Source organism: Ixodes scapularis, unplaced genomic scaffold (genome assembly GCF_016920785.2).
Source record: "Ixodes scapularis isolate PalLabHiFi unplaced genomic scaffold, ASM1692078v2 PGA_scaffold8__174_contigs__length_109621045, whole genome shotgun sequence".
NCBI classification, from domain to species: domain Eukaryota; kingdom Metazoa; phylum Arthropoda; class Arachnida; order Ixodida; family Ixodidae; genus Ixodes; species Ixodes scapularis.
This window is the reverse complement of record NW_024609883.1, coordinates 2,837,515-2,844,925: the sequence shown is the minus strand read 5'-3', so window position 1 is coordinate 2,844,925 and position 7,411 is coordinate 2,837,515. Positions and strand designations below refer to the sequence as shown.

General features: G+C 44.5%; 1 pseudogene; it reads left to right on the top strand.

Annotated features, from left to right (window-relative positions):
• The first annotated feature begins 4,538 nt into the window (after window positions 1-4,538).
• On the top strand, window positions 4,539-5,658 carry LOC115319160 (annotated as a pseudogene).
• The last annotated feature ends 1,753 nt before the right edge of the window (window positions 5,659-7,411 follow it).

Here is a 7,411-nt window from a genome sequence, read left to right as displayed (position 1 = left end):
GTCCCAGACACGAAGCTTTGCGGCTCTCCGGCGGGTTTCGCAACAACCGAACAGACGTGTTCGGTTGGACGTCTACAGACAGCTGTAGACGTCTGTTTTTTCGTTATTTTTTCCTCAGGCGCGTAAAAGCCGAATTTGTAAGCTACGACACTAATTCACCACATAAGTTCGTCCAGGTAGTGAATCTTTGTACAAATAAAAAAAAAACTTGCCGCACAAAAAAAAAAAAAAGTTCTTTGGGCAGTCATTTTCTTCTCAAAGCTAGCAAAAGTTTTTGTTGGTGATAAAGGAAAACAGAGAACGTTAGCAAGGTGAGAACACTTTCTTTCCCTTCCGCATTCCCACCCCCACCCACAACAATATTTTTTTATTAGAATACATAGGATTTTAAGTTTTCCTTCGTAACTTTTGACTAAAGCAAGTTTTTTTTTTTTTTTTTTTTTTTTTGCATTTTTAAATATTATATTTACCTCCAGCCGAACTCGGGCAAATTAGAGAGTTGTAACTTACAAATCCGAACTTTCGCGATTTCTTTGAAGTCCCTTGTGGTATTCACAAGCGCAATGTTAATTAATACTGCTGCGTAACGGGTTCGAACGATTGGGAGGCGAATGTTTATATCGCATGAGCTTCACGCGCCGGCTGTTCGCTAGTAGTCGTTACGGACCTGAATACTACACACGAGATTTGCGTAGTAAACAAGCAGTGACGCAAAGCAGAACATTGTTTTCGTTTTCATTACAAACGTCAGTGTTTGGAGCTATAGTTAGTGGTCGTACTCTACATGCGCACCATTCCCCATTCAACAGATATTCAATGGAGCATGAATACTCAATCTTCAACACTGCACTTGACAATGACTGCTTTATTTATTGATCAGGATACTTTTATCATGTTTACCTTTTCTGTACATGTACGATGGGCGAAGAGCGACGGCACGGCATCCTTTTTAAGCCTCGACCCCTTCGCTGACAAGCCACAAGCAACCAACACCCGTAGGTTTCGTTCGTAACTCTCCGGCGAAAAATGATCGGAGCAGAGCTTCGATCTGGGGGTCGACGTCCAAGGCTTTCCAAAGTCCACTCGTCGAACAGCGTTCACCCACACCTCCTCCAATTTCCGATCCGTTGGAAACTTGTGAAAAAGCACCTCCGGGTTGCGCAGCGGCTTGTTTGAGCAGCCCACAGCACTCGGCATCTTTCGAGGAACAGCTGGGCAGTCTTGGGCGCACCGAGTTGCTCGCTAAAACCAGTCTAGGAGACCTCACAAGCAAATAAACAAAAGGCTATACCGAAGCTACACGGGCTACAGGTAAAAGCAACGGCTAGACACGCAATTACAAGCCGAAGTAGCGGTGGTAGCGGCACAAATTTGAAGCGCGCGCGACGGCTGCGCCGTGCTCCCGTCCGGAACGGAGGAAAAAGAGAGAACGATGTTGACATCACGGCCCAATGTTGCTTTAGCGATCGGCAACCCGCTGGCCGCCCGCTAAGGAGCAGCGGCTCGCGGCGGGTCGCGTTCTTATTATCGGCATTAGTTGAGAATGCGGCGTCCCACGGACGTGAAATTTTGGCTGGGGTCGTATTTTGTGACACTAAAGCGATACCAGTAATTTAATTAATTTTGAGTTTTGGCCGGATTTGCCCTTTAAGAAAAAGCTAAAAAAAACGCCAATTTGTTGGTACGTGTCTAGCACGGCTGCACAGGAAATACATTCAACTCAAATTAGTTTCATTGTTTTATACAAGAAATGCTCATGAAAGATAGTTTTAATATCGAGAAGTGTGTCGCTTACATACGCGCGATGAAAATTGCCGATCGCCATACAGCGCAAACGTTTGTTCCGTAAAACCACGTTTCTAAAACCGCGACATTCTTTTCGTTAGTAAAAAGAAAGGCAAGAAAATAGCGCGACAGAACAAGGACAAAGTAAAGACGAAAGATGAGACAGACGACAGCAGTGTCGTCTGTCTCGTCCATGTCGCAAGGTGCTCGATCATCAACCACCTAGCCCAAACATTCCTTTTAGCTAGAAAATGGAAAAACCACCCAGACGCAATGAGCGAGGAAGCCAGCTGACGAAATGCGCGACGAAGAGCGATGCCGGGAAAGTGGGAAAGCCGGCGTAGCGCGGGCAAATGCTTTGGCGTCGGGCCAGGTTGGGCGCCTTGTCAATCACAAGGGTCAGGCTCTTGCGCAACTTTATTGTTTGGTGCATACAGGCGTGCGTCCTGGTGCGTCCCTGCGCTGCGTGCCATCGACGCGGGTTGAGGCAGCGTTGCTGCGTCGCGTGGACGGCACCACGAACACGGTGCTCGAAATGAGACGCTTCACAGGCGTCTGTGCGGTGTTCCAGCAAATCTTCCTCTGCCTGTTGGCTTTGTCTCAAACATTGCTTGACCTCACCAACTGCGATCGCAACGTTCTGGGAGAATGATTGGGTATTTGCAGTGACATTACTACATCTCTGACCTTACACTCCGCGGTTGCATTCCAGGATATGGGGCGTTTGTTGACCTTGCAATCCCTGAATGGGTTAGTGCTTGTGTTATCTTTTCGTTTTTTTTTTTATTGTTCGAACAATTTTTTTTTAAGCAAAACGAAGTTTTGTTTTGTTATCTCCATCGTTTTCCTTTTGCACGCATGTACCATCTTCGGGGTTGCGGAAATCGGAGAGAAAATGCGTAAACAAAGGGAAATGTCTTGCCCTTCTCCTTTTTGCTTTGTCACGAGCGTACTCCTACCGTAAAGTCCGCGGCCGCATCATTTAGGTAGGATAAATGTTTGCGGATCGTGGAGTCCGCTATATCTAAGGTGGGCGATCACTCGGTGTTTGTTTGCAAATCGATATTTGCCCATAAAGTGGGGTGGGCGATGGTATTACGCTAATCGTTCGAGCCACCGTTATAGCGCAGTGTCAGAAGAAACATTGCACAGATAGACGAGGTGGCGTGAACTGCTGCCCGACTAATAATTACCCATCCATTCTGCTAAGCACATAAAGGACAAAAACGGGCTCCGTGCTGACGTTCGCATTGCTGCGCCGCAGTGTTCTTCCGCAACAAAAAGGCCTTCTGCTTTCATCGCCGTCACCATGGCAACAAGCACCGAATGATCTTTTCAGATGGCGCGTTTATCACTGGGTAGCGTGTCAACTCCCCCCCCCCCCCCCCCTCCCCCTCCGCTCCCTTGGCCTGCATTCACGCTGCCTCGCGGCGACAGTGTGCGACTGTTCATTACAGAACTATTAAACTTTGGCTAGCAGACGGCGTTCGGAAAATCGGCGTTCGTTGCCATGGTGACGGCGATGAAAGCAGACGGTTTTTATGGTGCGGAAGGACACTGCAGCGCAGCGATACCAGGTGCGTGCTGGGGCCCTTACCGCATGCTTTTCAATGGGCGGAACGCGAACAAAAAGAGTTCGAAAGAAGGACTTAACACAGAAAGCTCGTTTTCTCCAGCGCCTCATAATTTGACAAGCCTTACACGAAAAGCATGTTTTTAGACCGGACTTTGGAGATCGTTTTTTTACAACAACATGGGTCTAAAGTACCAATGTGCCCGTACGCCTCCGAACCGATAGTCGCGCCATGTACGGTACGACCATGAAGAAAAAGAAAAACTTGTCACTTTACAGCTGTGCACTTTTTAAAATTATCACCTAATATTCAGAGGGCACGTTCTACAGAATATATGTGATTATAGGATATATGTGATTAAATATAGGGTATATCTGACACAAACTTTTAATTCAGGCAACATTTTTAATGTAAGTGTCGAGAGTTTAATGCAGAAAACTGTTGCTCACTCCGTTGCCACTACAGGTAACCCCCATTGTTATAATGACAGCTGTAGAAACGGGTAATATGTGCCTGAAATACATACCCCCCGCCCCCCCCCCCCCCCCCCCCAATGTTTGCATAAAATAATAAAAACTAAAAGTGTAATAACATAAACACATTATTTTGTTGGTTTGTTGAATTCTACCCCCATCTTTCGCTCGGCTATCAGCCCTAAACTGGCGCTTTAACCAGCTGAGCTACTGTGCAGGTGTGTTTGGGATATACTAAACGTTACATTATTTCTTAAAGAGGAAGTTCAATCACGTTTTATTTTGAACTTTCTTTCTTACTTGCTGACTCCAACTTTATACACTTGCTGTCACCTATGGCGCTCCTACCAGGCGCTACTACGAGTTCTTGCATTCGTGTATGAGGCCGCTCCCTCCGACAGTTATGCTTCGGTCACAAAGCGAGACTGTCGGTGCCGGCCATGGGTCGTGCCTTGCGGTTCGAAGGGCGCATTACGGTAAGACCGCAGGAGGCTCGCACATGCGCAATTCGTACAGGAGGGCCCATCGTACCGTATCGGATGTGCAGAAATGATTCCATAAAACTCTCTAGTGACACACGACCACACGCCGGTACAATGCCGGTACAGTGGGCTCAGCAGCAGCACGGCTGGAAAAATGCTGAGCAACCCTTTCTGCTCCGTACTACAGGTTGTGACCGTACTCCTGGGAGCCCAGACAGCGTCGCATGGCTGCTATCAAGCAGCGGCAACTACTGACTGGAATCGAGAACTTCTCACCGCATTGCCTGCGCGTGAAGATCGCTGTATCATCGATTAACCGTTCTTCCCCTACGTCACGCCTTCCCTATTTGACCGCTCATGCAGTGACGTCACGTCACGTGGGTCGTCGACCAGCTATAAGAACACCGACGACGCCGTTCTTCACCAGAGGGTTTGGCAGCAGCACGACTGGCAATTAACCCTTTCTGCTTCATACTACAGGCCAGTGATTATATATGCCATCTTACTGTTATCGGAGCGATGACCGCTTTTTAGTGCTGTTGCCCTCCCCACTGTGTGTGAGATGCCTACTGAATCGTGTTAGCAGTGTTGTTTCACATCCGTTAGATATCTTAGTTTGCGGAGATCTAGAAGCAAATCCAGGACCTGACAACTAGCTTCCGCTGCAACTTCTTGCCGGACAGGGCAAAATTACTGTCAGTATCCAAGAAGTGGTGGTCACCCAAAACGAAATTGAAAAGAAAATTACCGCATTGAATACACGAGTTGATGAGATAGAACGGAAAGTAACGGACTTGAACGCATTAACCAACCAAGTCAAAATCATGGAATCTACACTGACAAGGTTTGACTCGCAGTTATCCTCTCTTATGGCCAAGGTTGACGATTTGGAGAATAGAAGCCGCAGAAATAATTTGATCATATATGGCCTGGATGAACCTAACACGGAGACACCAGAGGAACTTGAAAGAAAAGTAAAGAACGAAGTTTTCTCTGAGAAACTGGGTATTGCTGCAACGAGAATTGAAAGATGTCACAGACTTGGCCGAAAAGTTGAAAACAAACCTCGTCCTACCATTTTAAAATTTCTGGACTACCGAGAAAAGACTGCTATAATAAAGTCTGCGTACAAACTTAAAGGCACCACGATATCGCTATCAGAGGTCTATTCTTTCAGAATTGGAAATAGGAAAAAGTTATGGAAAAGTTCGGCCGAAGAAAGAAAAAACGGAGCGAAAGTAAAACTTGTATAATGATAAGCTGGGTGTTGATAAGGTACTGTTTGGTTGGGACGAAGGAAAATGCTCACGCTTTAGGCTGAGTAAAAACGATAACGATAACTGACGGCGTAGCTGTGGCCCTCGATCGTTGAAAGTATTGAACATGAATTGTAGGAGCATTCTTAAGAAGGCTTACCGAGTTAGAAGGAATGTTGCTTTCTCATGATCCAGATATCGTTATTTTAACAGAGACATGGTTAAACGAAAGCGTATATGACAGTGAATTTGTTGCTACTGGCTACAGTGTTTACCGGAAGGACTGTGAAAGTAAAGGTGGTGGAGTTTTTGTCCTTTTTAAGAATTCTTTAAAAATACTGAGCATGCCAGATGTTTCTGACATAGAGTGTATCTTTTGCAAAGCTTACAGTGGTAAAGTTAGGTACGTCATGGGGGCCTTTTACAGGCCTCCTAGTTCCTCAGTTGCTGTCCTCGAGCGGTTGAGGAATTATCTTAGCGTACATGTTAAGCCTGGGGATCGAATTATTTTGTCTGGAGATTTTAATTTGCCAAACAATGATTGGCCAAACTTCTTAGTCCAAAATCAGAGTGACGAATCTGGTGAAGCTATGCTGGATATAGCATTTACTTTTGACTTATTACGAGCCGTTGAAGATTTCACGAGGATTCAAGGTAACTCTAAATTGATACTTGACCTTTTTTTTTTTTTTGTAAGTGGAATGATTTCTGGTAATACTAAATGTGAGGTGGTACCTGGAATTTCCGATCATCAGGCTGTTTTATTGACCATAGATGACGTTTCTGTGGACCGAGATGACAAAACTTTGTGTTTCCGAAACTTCTCTTGTGCGGACGACGTTTCCATTGTAGACATGCTTTATTTCAACTTTGACGCTTTTGAAAACAGCACTGCCAATACACATGAGCTTTGGAATCGCTTAAAAGGTATTGTAAATGAATGCATTGAACGATTTGTACAATGCATTGTAAGAAAGAATAAATGTAATTCCTGGATATCTCGGGAGACATTACGACTGCGGAGGAACCTAAAGCGACTAAAAAGAAAAAAGAAGACATGCGTGGACACAAAAATTCAATGAAAAAATTTCTAATATTTGCACTCAGCTTAAAAACCAATTAGCTATGGACAAACAACATTATTACGGTGAATCATTACCGCATTTCATTTGATAACCACGTCTCCTGAGAGGTTCTGGCGATTAATATCTCCATCTTCTAGATCTTATGATGTTTTTGAAATTGATGGTATTCAAGTTGATGATGATAGAAAAATTGCAATTGCATTTAATGAACATTTCAAATCGGTTTTCACGCAAGACAATGATGTTATACTAAATTTTGATGCTCATTTCCCACCCATTTCAGATGTTGTCATTAGTGAACAGGGCATATGGAACATGCTTCTAAAACTGGATATCAAGAAATCCTGTGGGCCCGACAACATTCCCAATGCATTTTTAAGGAGGTATGCGGAATGGGTATCTAGGTATTTGTATATATTATTCTTAAGATCTTTGTACGAGGGCCAAGTCCCAGATGATTGGGGAACTGCCAGAGTAAAACCGCTCCATAAGAATGGGAACAAGCATTGCATCAAAAACTACCGTCCTATTTCATTGACATCGACTTGTTGCAAGCTTTTGGAGCATATAATACATAGCCACATATCAGAGTTTCTCGATAAATACAATATCCTAACTAAATATCAGCATGGGTTTAGAAAAGGCTACTCAACATGTACTCAGCTAATTGAAACGATACACGATTTTTCAACATCAATCAATAACCGGATACAGACAGATGCAATTTTTATGGACTTTACAAAAGCATTTGATAAG